Here is a 15061-nt window from a genome sequence, read left to right as displayed (position 1 = left end):
CAAACTGTCTGACAATTGTGAAAAGGCTCTGCTGTTTAGGGATTTAACACAGACTACGTTTTAAGAGAAACTAATAAATATCTGGTGATAAATGAACCATGGCTGTTCCTTGCCTTCAGCAAACATCTCTGTGTTGCCAGTAGCTTTAGATCCAGTATGAAGTTTCTGCACTCTGATGATTTCAGGTGTCATCTGCTGCCGATGTTTTAACAAGTCTGAAGTCAACACGATGTCTACCATTAGGGTTTTACAGCACTTCATGTTTCCATTTGCTGACAGGCTTTATGGACATGCAGATTTCCCTTTCTAGTTAGGAGCATAGCACTTGCCTGCATGGCTTAAACTACTACCAATCAGATCTGATCTGGTATTACTGCCTCTGATTGGCCAGCCGGCTTGCCTGACCCTGTACAGAATCTGTGAGATATTGTCAACAACTACCTAACAGCCCCAAACTGCAGACGAGCTGAAGTCTGCATTCAAAACAACATCAGTACTTGAGTAACACAACTGCAGTGCCACAAGCTGACTGCCTGCATGCAACAGTAACACTGTAGTTATTCATGGTAAACAAGCACCAAGCAAGTACTTCTTACTAGCTGAGCATTTTTCTATTGAACGCTGAAAAACGTCTTCCATTAATAGTCTAACATATTTACTTTCTGATTTTCCTCAAAATTAAGACTTGAAATATTTTTATGTGTAAAATCAACATCATAGAAATGTTAAGTTGATTCAACACAGTTACTGTGATAAAAACAAGTAAATTAAATCCTCCCTCAGCTATTTCAGCTCAGTTTTACTTTCTTGTTATGATGCCATTCATTATTTCGCAGCTGAGGTCAGTGCTGGCACTCTGATGTCGGTGGACTCAAACCGCACACAATAAATCTCAGTTACAAGTGCGGCTCCAGGGTGGTAGAAAAAGCTTTCATATCCTTATTTAAGGATGTTCAGGAGAAGCTTCTGTTAAAGGTGGTTTTAACTACTATATACACTTTTGGGTTTAAGTCATGTGGTCTCATCGTTGGGTTGGACCCCTTTCAGATGTTCACAAAATAAGCTTATGGGGCTGTAAGAAGATTTAACGTGGAGAGTGGAGTATAAAATACATTTTTAAATTTTCTTTTCTCATCTCTTCTTCAAGAAAACAACATTCAGAGCAGCTGTTTCAGCTGGATTTTCTCCAAATACCAAATGGTGTAGAAACACACAGCCAATCGGGCTGGGAAGCTATCATCTCCAGCTGAACTAGCAGCAGGTGGTCTTTAGTGACAGATGACAGCCCTGTATACACCAAAAACACACACACACACACACACACACACACACACACCTTTACAGTGGGGCAAAAAAGTATTTAGTCAGCCACCGATTGTGCAAGTTCCCCCACCTAAAATGATGACAGAGGTCAGTAATTTGCACCAGAGGTACACTTCAACTGTGAGAGACAGAATGTGAAAAAAAAATCCATGAATCCACATGGTAGGATTTGTAAAGAATTTATTCGTAAATCAGGGTGGAAAATAAGTATTTGGTCAATAACAAAAATACAACTCAATACTTTGTAACATAACCTTTGTTGGCAATAACAGAGGTCAAACGTTTACTATAGGTCTTTACCAGGTTTGCACACACAGTAGCTGGTATTTTGGCCCATTCCTCCATGCAGATCTTCTTGAGAGCAGTGATGTTTTGGGGCTGTCGCCGAGCAACACGGACTTTCAACTCCCACCACAGATTTTCTATGGGGTTGAGGTCTGGAGACTGGCTAGGCCACTCCAGGACTTTCAAATGCTTCTTACGGAGCCACTCCTTTGTTGCCCGGGCGGTGTGTTTTGGATCATTGTCATGTTGGAAGACCCAGCCTCGTTTCATCTTCAAAGTTCTCACTGATGGAAGGAGGTTTTGGCTCAAAATCTCACGATACATGGCCCCATTCATTCTGTCCTTAACACGGATCAGTCGTCCTGTCCCCTTGGCAGAAAAACAGCCCCATAGCATGATGTTTCCACCCCCATGCTTCACAGTAGGTATGGTGTTCTTGGGATGCAACTCAGTGTTCTTCTTCCTCCAAACACGACGAGTTGAGTTTATACCAAAAAGTTCTACTTTGGTTTCATCTGACCACATGACATTCTCCCAATCCTCTGCTGTATCATCCATGTGCTCTCTGGCAAACTTCAGACGGGCCTGGACATGCACTGGCTTCAGCAGCGGAACACGTCTGGCACTGCGGGATTTGATTCCCTGTCGTTGTAGTGTGTTACTGATGGTGACCTTTGTTACTTTGGTCCCAGCTCTCTGCAGGTCATTCACCAGGTCCCCCCGTGTGGTTCTGGGATCTTTGCTCACCGTTCTCATGATCATTTTGACCCCACGGGATGAGATCTTGCGTGGAGCCCCAGATCGAGGGAGATTATCAGTGGTCTTGTATGTCTTCCATTTTCTGATGATTGCTCCCACAGTTGATTTTTTCACACCAAGCTGCTTGCCTATTGTAGATTCACTCTTCCCAGTCTGGTGCAGGTCTACAATACTTTTCCTGGTGTCCTTCGAAAGCTCTTTGGTCTTGGCCATGGCGGAGTTTGGAGTCTGACTGTTTGAGGCTGTGGACAGGTGTCTTTTATACAGATGATGAGTTCAAACAGGTGCCATTCATACAGGTAACGAGTGGGGGACAGAAAAGCTTCTTACAGAAGACGTTACAGGTCTGTGAGAGCCAGAGATTTTCCTTGTTTGAGGTGATCAAATACTTATTTTCCACCCTGATTTACAAATAAATTCTTTACAAATCCTACCATGTGAATTCATAGATTTTTTTTTCACATTCTGTCTCTCACAGTTGAAGTGTACCTCTGGTGCAAATTACTGACCTCTGTCATCATTTTAAGTGGGGGAACTTGCACAATCGGTGGCTGACTAAATACTTTTTTGCCCCACTGTATGTCCACAAATAAAGGACTAAGAAGTGAGAGGAGTAACAAAAGTCCTGCTGAAAGAGAAAAAAAAGGTCAAAACACTAACAGAAGACACTTAATCCTCACCAGTAGCTCCAAAACACATCACTGAACTCAACACAATAGTGGATCAAGACCATCATCAGAGCCTTCCATCAGCCATCAGATAAATATGGCAAAGTCCAAAGACCATTTGTTAGGCTGAACCCACATAAAAAAAAATCCACCCACCTGAAGATGCCAAGAATGCAAAAGGAGCTCTAATGTGTGGGAATAGGAATAAAGTTGTTTATGTCAATGTTCGGGGAAGGATGAATATTTGTACGCTGAGTCAAAGGAATGACTTGTTTGTGTTCGTTTGTCCCCACGTTTTCCTGGAAGACAAAGCAGGACAGCGAGGCGGTGGCTTGGTCAGCTGTCAGATCATTCAATTGTCAGAAACTGTTGGACATCATCTCAGTCAGCAGGAACTCATCAGGACTGGAAACATTTACTTTTATCTTCTTCTTTTTTTATCAAACATGAGCTTTTAAAAAACAGGATCTCAGAGGAGGTGTGACATGTGAGCTGCAGCAGACATCTCCTTAATCTAAATTACAACTCTCTGACGGCATCGTGACTCAGGCGATGCTCAGCATTTCACCATGTGAGGGTCCAGTTTCCTTGTCTCATCAGTAATAAATGAAAACAGGGCTGCAGCAGAAGTGAAAAAGATGCCAGCATTGATGTGAACCCTCTCTTGTAAAGCCTCTTGTGACAGTTTGATTATAGCACTACTGCTACTACTCAAACTACAGATTTGTAGCATGAAAATAAAGGCCAAAAGCATCTTTTAACAGATTGTAAGATGCTTTTTTTATAAAAAAAAAAAAAAAAAACGGGGATTGAACCACCAACCTTCTGCTCTACCTCCTGAGCCCAACCCGATTTCTGTTTAGAAGCTGCTCCACCCAGCAGTTTGCCATCCACACTGTGGGGTGTGAGATTATTGTTTATGCCAAGCAACCTTTCTCATTTTTAACTTGTTGGACTTCTTTCAGGGTTCCTTACAAAGCTGTGCGATAAGTACCAGCTGTCTTGCACATGAGATCATTTCAAACACCACTTTAGCTGTCAGAGTGATGGAGAGGAATGTGAATGAAAACTGCGTGCTTATCTAGCACCAACAGTTTCATTTATCTGCTAAAAACCTCTAACCCTCATCGTTACGACACAAAGATTTCACCAGCGCAGCTGAAATCAAAGCAAGAAACTCTTAAATCTCAAGCTCAGCTTCTCTGTGCTGGTGGCCGCGTCTGTATTGGTAAAGAAAAGAGATCACACATGCACACTTAAAAAAAAAATGCATCTCAACTGCTCCGATACTCCTGACACGTACGGGATCACTACAGGTTTTCACTTAGGCAGCAGTTGTCCTTCTCTCCTGGATCGGCTGGAGTTTTCTTTAGGCGCCTTCCCAGCTTTGACAGAAGTCCAGCTGGGATAACCACATTTACTCAGGGCCTTCTTGATGTGATGTTCTTCTGCCTCCCTGGCCACTGCGTCTGTGGGGATGGTGTTCGCTCTGTGTTGTAGCGTCCTGATGACACCCAGTTTATGCTCCAGTGGATGATGAGAGTCAAACCTTAAATACTGATCCGTATGTGTAGGTTTACGGTACACAACAGCTTTTAAATGTCCCCCATTCCTGATAGAAATCTCACAGTCTAAGAAGGCTAACCTGCCACTTTCCATATCCTCCCTGGTGAATTTGATGTGTCGGTCCACCGAGTTAATGTGATCCGTGAATTGCGGTACGTCCTGAGATTTGATTTTCACACGTGTGTCATCCACATATCTGAACCAATGACTTGGTGGTGTTCCAGGGTAGGATAACAAAGCCCTCTTTTCCACTTCTTCCATGTACAAATTGGCCACGATGGGTGAAACTGGGGAAACCTGCAGTCAGCTGAGACTGAAGAAGTCACTTGGATGAGTGACGAAACGTTTCTCCCACTGATGAACAGTCAACTTTTGGATATTTACGTTATACTTTCCCACATTACTTCTGAATGGGAACCCATTTAAAATAACAAAGATACAAAATGCAACATTTCCCATACCGGGAGTTGAACCCGGGCCGCCTGGGTGAAAACCAGGAATCCTGACCGCTAGACCATATGGGACTTCTCGGAGTATTGGAGTATACCATGGTTGTTTTGCTTCTGATGTGACACAGAGTAAGTACAATGCAAACTTGTGACCATTTGGATGAGCCATTCTCATGATTTACATAGAAAGTTGCTTCCTGTTTGGTGCTTTCCCTGTGTGTGGGCAAAATAAGAGCCCGCCAAAAAACAACAAACAAACAAACAAAAAAAAAGATGCTACACAGCATGAAACAAAAGTCCCTTTCACTGAGCGTAATATTTCTGTGAGATGTGCAGTTCAGCCAGTGCTACCTGCTTTCCTAAACAAACATGTAAAAAAATGTAAATCACCAACGGTGGCGTCTGTAAGGACTGGAGTGTAGAGAGATGAAAGAAGGACGATAAAGGATCGCAGCAGGAGTTTGAAGCTGTTAGGAAAAGTGGGTTAATCACCAGCCTACAAAGGAATCAGTTTAGTAATCCAGTTTGTGCTGGACTAGTTAGCTTAGCATTTCATTCAAACTTAACCTGGCTAATCCTCAGCACACTACAAACTTACTTTGGTTCCTTAAGTGTTGCTCATGTATTTCTTATTGAAGTACCTTCGATTGTATAAGTAATTTCTGAACATGTGTAAAGACCTAGAGATACACAAACTGAAAGGACTCATGCAAATTACTTACAGTTTATATGTCAGCCTTTAAAGGCCATACAGGAGGAATTGTCCTTTTCTTTACAAATGCAGGGGGGATGGTGCGGTTGGGCTTGTAATAAATTGCTGGAACACAGCCTGATTTTTTTCTTTGTTTGTTTTTTTTAAACACAATGCAGTTAGACTTTTTGAACATAATGTACAGGATAAAATAAGATCTACTTACGATCATATTAGGAATTTTTCCCACCATGCCACCTATAGGAGTAGGAGTAGGAATAACGAATAACGCCCTTGCTTTCTTCCTGTGTTTGTCAGTATGAGCATATTGGACCGTAACTGAAAAGCAAAATACAATAAAAGGTCACAGATTCTTATCTGACAAAAGGTAGGACTGTAGATAAACAGAGAAGGTTAAAAATGTATAATAATCTGGTGTTTAATGTCATCATAAGGCCTGACATTTACTCCTTGACTCCTGGATTTCTTTGCCTATATTGGCCAGCTGCTGCCTGATTTTAAAGCACGTGACGGTGTGGCGATTCATCCAGATAGATCTTACCCGACAACTTAATACTTAATATACTACAATATATACTTATAGATGCTATTAAAATCAGTGATTTACATACAAATTCTTATCTAATCTGCAGTGTGCACATATGAAAATGCTTACTCTCCACTACATCAGGCAAAGCCCTGTAGTGTTGGAACTGGTAGAAAGACTTGCATGCACTCTGAGTTGATCTCCTCCACATGCAGCAGGTTGAGCACCATGTTGTAGGTTCGGTAGAAGCCGGTGTTCAAAGGATCTGCAGAGCCCTGCAAAGCAGGATGAAATCACAAAAACATCAACTGGACAAAAGTACAGCTGTGATAAATCATGTATTCTGATTAAAATGTCAGCTTTTTCCTAAAACGGGCCAAGAAATCTAAATAAATGCAGGCTGAAGTCATTTTCTCCACTTAAAATAGTGATTTTGTAATCACAACCTCTGAACCACAGACATCTTTCTCCAAGACTCAGTGCAAGTTCAGAGCTGTCACAGCGCCAACGAACAGTTTCAAATTAACACTACTTCTTTGAAAAGCTGACCCGCTGCGTATTTATAGCAGCGCAGCTATAAATGTGTCAAATCAAAGGCAGGGGACAAAGACTCTCTGGCTTCTTTGTGACTCTGTGTTAAGGTTTGACAGCACACCAAGCGGCCTCATGACACACAGAACAACTTCGGAGTCACTGCTGACAACCTCTACTCAGTGGTTCACACAGATTGTTAGTAGGATTGTAATTTGTATGAATGACTAGAAATGCATCAAAGAGGAGTGTGTAGACAGCTGTGAGGTGGTCTGCAAGGACACGATTAGGAAGAAGACTAGAAGTTGAAAACTTCATGACTTGATGGTTAATAAGAAGGATACCAGATTATTCACAGCTGGGCACACCTTCTTATTCACCATGAAAAAACAGTCGCTCTGTCATCCGCTCCTCTCCTCCCAGCACACAAAGACATGTGGATATACTCTATTTCTGCATTGCTATAAATCTGCATCACTCATCTATGTTGTGATGTGGAGAGTGAAGCACTTTTCCAAAGGCCTCTGAGGACTGTGCATTGAATCACACATGGCACTGACTAAACTCCACATTTTTACCTCTTACCAAACTAAAAAAGTGTTTAAATGATCCAACTTTCAATCCAGGCATGCGATCAGCTTTTGACTTGGAAGAGAGATTTTTTGAAGAATGAAGGTGAAGTGCGAGTGCCTGCGTGGAGCTTTGGCACTATCGGAGGCAACAGATGTTCCTGATGAACCTCTTGGAGGGCAGTTTCACTCTCCCTCTCTCAATTTCTCCAGTCCTTAGAGCACATAAGAGCCCCCAGCTTATAAACAATACGTGGCTGTTTATGTGGCAATGCAAGCTGCAGCGCTTGAAGACCTTATAAAGGCTTCAGAGCAACACGCTGCATAGTAACTGCATACTTCACAATTTATGGGGAGCTCTGCATTTTACTGGCCTCTAACAGAAGCCATAGAAAGACAGATTTCTTTCTGGAGGTTTAAATTTTCCAAACATGCGTATCTAAAGTAATACTGCTGCAGAGAAAATGATCTATTTACAGGACTTGACATTGCTAACCATGGCACGACTTTGCTGCCTACAGATGATTTATTATGCAAAACAAAGAAAGAAAGAAAATAAAATAAAATATCAATGTATGTGTCTGACTGTGTGCTCTTCCAACGCTGTGATTTTTGCCATCAATCTTGAATCAATTTTTGGCACCTTTCCCTCATTTCACAGTGTTACTGTCACTGACTGTTCATTACGCAGAAGTTAGCAGCAGCACAGTGCGACACTATGGCTAAAGTCAATCTGAAAACAGTAACATCTGGACCATTTGCAGAGCAGATGCTGCAACACCGTGCTTCCACTCTAATCAATGAATCTGGCTACACCACACCCAAGTTGTGGACACGAACCAGTTGTGGACACTGTTCTTTTTCCTAGGCGGGAGGACTGTGCAGCATAATTTTTAACAATTTTAAAAAAGCAAGATATGAGTGCATGATTTTATTTTGGATTTTCTCTATTCCATGCAGAGTCTGAAGTATACATATAGCCTCAAATATATACAAAGACTCATTTAAATCTTTTAATACGTTGTCCTGAAGGTTCCACAAAGTGTTTCAATTTGACAGGGTCTTTTGAGTTCGAATTAGTGAGAAAGGTTGATTACAACGGGTAGTTTCTCTTCACAAAGATAAAAACGATTTGTTTGAAAGCACTCACTGGATTGACCAAAATTCGGCATAATAAGAAAGTCCATGGACCTCAGTGAAGATCTAAGGAGGAGAACTGCAGATTTATGATGGGAAAGTCTCTTGGAGCCATTTCTAAATAACTCCAGATTCCAAGATCATCAGTTTAAACAACAGTACACAAGTTATTAAAATGTGTTACCACACTCAATGGTCTGGAAGACAGACCCAACTCACCCTCAGATGAGAGGAAATTGTTCAGGAACAAACCAGAAGCCACCAAGGCTTTCTGGCCTGCCGTGAACTGGAAACTGCTGGAAAACCTGTGTCACTATCCAAGGTGAAGCTTGACTGAAATTTGAGGCTTATGGGCAAACCAAATGTCTTCTGGAGAAAGGTTTTATTCAGACAAGATAAAGACTGAGCTATTCGGTTACAATGACAACAGGTATGTCTAAAGGAGTGGAGATGAGGTTTTCAAGCCTAAAAACACTGCACCAACTGTCAAGCATGGTGGAGGCAGCGTTATGCTGGTATTTGTAGTAATCTTTTATTTTCAGTCCTACTAGTTTTTGCTCCATTCTTGCTGATAGCTATGAAAATGTTTTGCCACTCTCTGTGTTCCCTTAGTATGTTGCCCTCCTCTGTCAAGTTGCTTGTATTAATTTCATTAAGGTGATTGTGTTTTCTCTGTTTAATTATTACTTCCTGTTTTACTTTGAAAGAATTTGTGCTCCTTGTGCTTTGCTTTTAGTTTTGCTTCCTTTGTCTCGTCTGCTCTGATTTGGTTCACACCTGTGTCTTGTTCTCCACAGTGGTCTCCACTTCCCCTAATCACCCACCTGTGTGTGTATTAGCTGTGTCCCAAAACGTCGGCTGCATCCTTTGGAGGATGCGGCCTTCGCAGTCTACGTGGGCCGGTTCCTTCGAAGACCAAGAAGGCCGGAAGTGCGAGGCTGTAAAATGGGACAGTCTAGCCTTCAGATTTGCGTCACCGCTGTCTCGGTGGAGTTTAATAAACTCAGCCGTCTGCTCCTTGCTATCTAAAATATAACAGGACACTGGCATAAATTCTTGACCGTCTCATACTTCTGTTTAAGCAGTTTTCTGTTTGACGTTTATTCAGCTGTGTAAAAATCCTGGAGGAACCCGATGGATTAATAAAGTTTTATTTAATCTAATAATCTAATAACTTTGATCTCAGCCAAACCGATTTACTCCGGAACAAATAAAACACCGATAAAAGCCAAACAATTACATTTTTAAGTTATCTGAGTGACTTATATATCATGTTTAACCTGAGAAGCGAAAGACAGTGGAGGTCTGAAAACGATGAAGCTGGAAGTCCGCTGCTCTCGTCGGGTCGAGTGACCTTTGAACCCCCGGCTAGCTATCGAGCTGGTGGGTAACAGACATCTCCGAAAACATCGGAGCACTTTTGCAAATATGCGATGTCTTGATAAACCAAGCAGATATTTGTAATTTACACAGCTACTTTCTTGTCTGAAAATATGTTAAAAGTTTATTTTGTGACCCAGAAAGATTGATAAGAGTAATTTTAAAACTTAGTAGCGGCCACCATTGTTGGAAACTAAAATAGGCTGGGCCTCGCTATGAATTCTGGGATATGGTAGGCCACGAAGGACACACCCGACCCATCCTTCAAATTCGGGGAAATGAAGGACGCATTTGTCGGTCACATTTGAAGGAGTCGACGAATTGGGACAGCCTTCGTCGGCCTGGCTGTGACGTAATCGGCCTTCAAATGCGGCCTCCGGAGGATGCAGCCGACGTTTTGGGACACAGGTATTTTCAAGGTGTTGTCCTAGAAACAAATTGGTCACAAATGGTTTTTCGTTTATTTTATTTGTCAAAAACACAGATAAAGTTTCATAGCACTGTAAAGTCGCTGAAGATAAAATATAATCCAAAACAAAAGCTCAACTTTTTGTTTTGCCTGTGACTCAAACAGGCTTATACTGAAGGTGTGCTCCAGGTGTAACAAGTCATTCGCTTTGTGTATGATGTGTTCAGGGAATTCAATGCCTAGAAGTCACTGCAAGTATTTGTTCATGCACCATTACCCATAGTGTTTACTTTATGGGTTACCTTTATTAGTCATATTCATGTGGGCACAGACTCCCTCAATCAATGAAGCTCACTGACTTTTGGCAAATTAACTCTTAGTGCCGACTATTTATTAAATTTTTGTGAAAAATATTTTAATTCAAGCCTTTAAAAAACTTTAAACTCTCTAAAAGATGAACATTTCCTAAATCTCAGTTACAAATAGTGCAGCAGTCCTGCAGAGATTGACCAATTTTCTTATTAAAGTTAGCATCACATAGGGTGCCTTCGGAGGAAAGCACCCTATGGTCTGTTTGGGGTTAGCAGTAGGCCTCCATGATGAATCCCCCTCTATATCTCCCTCCTTAACAGTAGCTGTTAATCTCCTTACTCAGCAACAGTTCTGCTCACATGATCACAGCTGTCGAAACCAAGGAAACAGAGGATTGGAAAAGCATCCCCATCCCTCGTAGTGGAAAAGTGTGTTGTAGGATCAGGCTATAATGGTCTACCCACAAACAGCTATGACCGCAACAGAGCTGGTTTTTATAACGTGACTCATCACAGCAGAGCAAAATAACAGGAGCACAGTGTTTGAGCCCGTGTTGACATTTTGTGTGCAGCTATTTAAATTAAGGCTGTCTTTTCTGAGCAGGAAAGGGACTCTGTGGACACGGAGAAGAGTTTCGATGAGGTTTTACAAGGTGTCAACGCCAGGTTCAGAAAACTGCTTCCTCTGGCGTGTAGAAACAACATCTCTGCTTAACTGACACAGTTTGTTGTCCTCGTCCGAACGACAGCCCGCTTTCTCAAGACATTTCTCGTCATCTGGAACAAACAAGCACTGCATTTTTTAAGATCCCACGCAGCTACTCGGTTCATTTCTTACAGCTTTGAGTCATTTTAAAATGCTACAAACGCAATTAATCTTGGCATATGTGTGTTTAATGCTGGACAACGCAGAGAGGGGTTATTGTGGAACTGGCTCCAAGGAAACATCAAACACTCAGGGACTGAGCAAGGCTCTCATGACTCTTTTGAGTTTTTGTGCTAAACACATTATAGTATTTGCTGTTGCCGCTGAGCCGTCTCTGTGTCCATCTCAGTCTATGTGGAAACTTAGTCACAGGTCTTTATTCATGAAACCATTCTGGGAAATGTTCCTTCTTATGAGGCTGTATTAATCATAACCTTGGAGCACCACAAAGTCTGACAGCTCAGTATTTACTTTTAAAATGTCAGGCGTCAGTGCCGGGGAGACTTATTTTACTTGTTTAATCATTAACAAATTTACTTTTAAAAAAGTCTAAAGCATGGGGGGAAAGTTCAAGTTAAGGCCTTTGCTTCAGCAAAAAACAAAAAAACTTAATCGATCTAACAGAGCAGGGTTGTGTAGACCTTTTAAGAGGACTTTCACTCACAATGTACCAATGGTGCCACTGCTTTTATCTACACATTTTTCCAATGGAAAAAATGTGTAGATAAACAACAGTTGTTGCACCGAGCGAAGTGCAGGAGGTGCCTGATGAGCTCAAAGGCACGACGTTGGCAAAGTTCAGCTCATTTGAACCTTGACCACTCCACACCGTGATGAATGCTCACACAATTAGAAGACAAAAAACAGAGCAATGCTGACTGCCAAACTCCCGCATCGAGCCATCAGGAGTAAAACGCTTTTTAATGGAAGCAGATTTCCATCCAATTAGTCATGTGGCTTGTTGATAGGTTAGATTTGTTAGCTGCCCTCCCATTGGCTCCACTGATGTGTTAAACTCTCATTTTAATTCAGGTAATGAGTAAAAGAGGAGCAGCTTTCGTTACTCCTTACTGCATGAAAGCATACCACAACCAAGATGGAGAAGAAATATAAGCTTTGTCATGGACTTAAAAAGGCCTTGAAGTTAGTAAAGGTTGAGATGCATCATGGATAAAATATAAGATTCGACGTTCTTGGAGTTTGCCCCACACCAGGGATTAATACTGTGTACATCTCAGCCTCGGTTGTTTCTATCTCGACTGATCTTTCAGTGTGATGCTACATTTCATGTCCGTAAATCAGAGGAATGCCCAAGGGTGAACAAAAGATCAGCGAGGTCAGCAGAATCATTAGGAACATGCAGACACAAAGATCCAAACAAAATTCACAGCTATGTAACCAGTCCATGCTGAAGCACTTGGCTGTGCAAACTTCATCAACCTCAGGCTCTGCCAACAGCAGGAAAAACATCTGCCATACTGCTCTGTGGCCAAAAACAATGGCCTTAACGCTGCGGGTCAGCCTCCCGAGCTAGATCAGCATCGAACTTGTCTGTTTTTTGCTGCAATTGTGCTGTTTCCTTGACTCCAACATGGCCCTGTCACTCCACAAAAGCTGCCCAGAAAATGCGCAGTCACGAGTCACAGCAGGGTGGGAGAGGGGGGGACCCTGTCGTCAGGGTACAAGATTTTTTTTTTTTTTAAAGGGGGGGGGGGGGGAAGAAAAATTAAAAGCAAAAAAAGACAGAAGAAGGGGAAGGAGGGGGCTGGGTGGAAAAGAGAAAAACCAGAAGAGCCACGTGGCTCCGTGTCCTCATCACAACCCACCTACACACACAAACAGAGGAACCTGTGTATACACACACACTGGTTAGACAATATAGTTTTCATCTGTGTGCTAGTCAGAACCGGCCCCTATGAGTTTGTAAATGACAGACAGCAACAGAAAACTTTAATGATATATTTAAAAAACTGCAAATTTACATTTATCTCATATGTTATTTGATCTACATAGGGTTTTTTTTTTTTCTGTAAAACATATTTGATATGTTAACCTGTAACTTTTTCTCCTTACTGCCGATGCTCGATCATTATCTTCCCATTTTTCAGGGAAAATCAGCTTTACCGAGAGAACTCTCAGAACACGAGAAACTTGTGAAAACGAGGAACTGTCTTTGGCACAGTGTCTCCATTTGTTTTGTGCAATACTGATAAATCATTGGCGATCTGCACGGGATTTCAGTGCTGGAAGAGCTCAGTGTGAAAACAAACCTTCTCATTTATAACAATGTCACCGGGCAGAAAAAACAAACTGAAATGGGGAAGGAAAAGATCTCCCACTTAAGATTTGATGAGCATGTTTGACTTGGAGCAGGTGGATGTGAGCCAAGCTCAGTCTGCTGCTGGACTGTCTCCAACCATGTGAGGATTTATTCTTATGAAGCAACTCCTCCACTTATCCACTGGACCAAACAGCAGCGCCAACGGTGAAGGCACAATAAGCCACACTGATGGTAATCGCTGGGTGAGGAGGATTAAATTACATTCCCTGCCAACGATTTAGCAATGTTGATTTATTTGCCTGATTTCATCTCCTTCCCCGACCTCCTCCCAGTCACTAAAACACATGATTTATGATGTTTCAGTGGGTAAGGACAATCTGTTTGTCATCTCCAGATTTAATCAACAATGAGCTCACTGACTGATCATTTGACCTTTATAGCTTTATACCTGACAGTTTCATTTGAGCTATTGCTCAAATGAAAGTACATAATCAATAACAAGAACTAAGATAAGCTCCTATTAAATGAATCACCAGTAATTATTACTTTGGGCAGTAATTATGACCCAGAATGAATTCAGTATCGTTAGTTATGATTAAGCCTGTAGTTGTCTGTGAAACAGCTACAGGCACCAGCTGCTGATCACATCACAATTCTTAATGTCTAAGAAGATGAAATCGTGCCTGAGGCATCAATCCAGCGAGACCCATTCTGTGGAATCTAAAGGGCAAAGATTCAGCTGCTATTATAATAGCTAGGCTCAGACGTGCACTCAATTGCCAGTTTACCAATCTAACTGAAAACCAGAAGCAGCAAGTTTTATGGAGTGATGACTTCAAATTTGAAAATTCTGGTCAATCCGGAGAAGGTCAGGAGAGACAACATGAGTGCTTACTGCAGTCTGTAAAACACAGTGGAGGCTCTGCCAGTTTGGTTAGATTTTGATTCATCGTGCAATACTATCAGGAGAGCATCAGGCTGGAAACAACTGGCCTCATTAGATCTCAGGACTCAACATTAGCAGTGTGGGATCATCTTGACAGAAAGCAGAACAAAAGGCAGCCAAAATCCAAAGAAGAGCTTTGAATGTCCTCCAAGAAGCCACGAAAAATATTCCTGAAAACTTCTTAAAGAAATTACAGGAAAACTTACCTAAGAGAGCTCAGGATGGGTTGAAGAATGGAGATGATCATACCAAATATTGACTTTCACGTTCATAAAAATTGTGCAAACACTATTTTGCATTATATTTCCATTTGTGTTCGCATGTTTCAATAAATTGCTGCACCCATTTCCTATAAACTCTGAGATCAGCAGGTCTCAGTTTGCTTTTCAATCAACTCAGTAAGTGACTGTGTAAAAGACACGTTTACTGTTGTAAATGTTTACTTTGACACGCAAAGCACAGCATACTGATGTTTATCAACGTTAAAGCTTCAGTTGCTTATT

General features: G+C 41.7%; 1 non-coding gene across 1 annotated transcript; it reads right to left on the bottom strand.

Annotated features, from left to right (window-relative positions):
* Nucleotides 1-5053: 5053 nt before the first annotated feature.
* On the bottom strand, nucleotides 5054-5125 carry trnae-uuc. Its single transcript has one exon. It is a non-coding gene; the product is annotated as a tRNA-Glu (tRNA).
* Nucleotides 5126-15061: the final 9936 nt, after the last annotated feature.

The sequence above is a fragment of the Simochromis diagramma genome, unplaced genomic scaffold (genome assembly GCF_900408965.1).
Source record: "Simochromis diagramma unplaced genomic scaffold, fSimDia1.1 OVJJ01000596.1, whole genome shotgun sequence".
NCBI lineage: Eukaryota > Metazoa > Chordata > Actinopteri > Cichliformes > Cichlidae > Simochromis > Simochromis diagramma.
The sequence above is the reverse complement of the archived record's forward strand: the minus strand, read 5'-3'. Positions and strand labels throughout refer to the sequence as shown.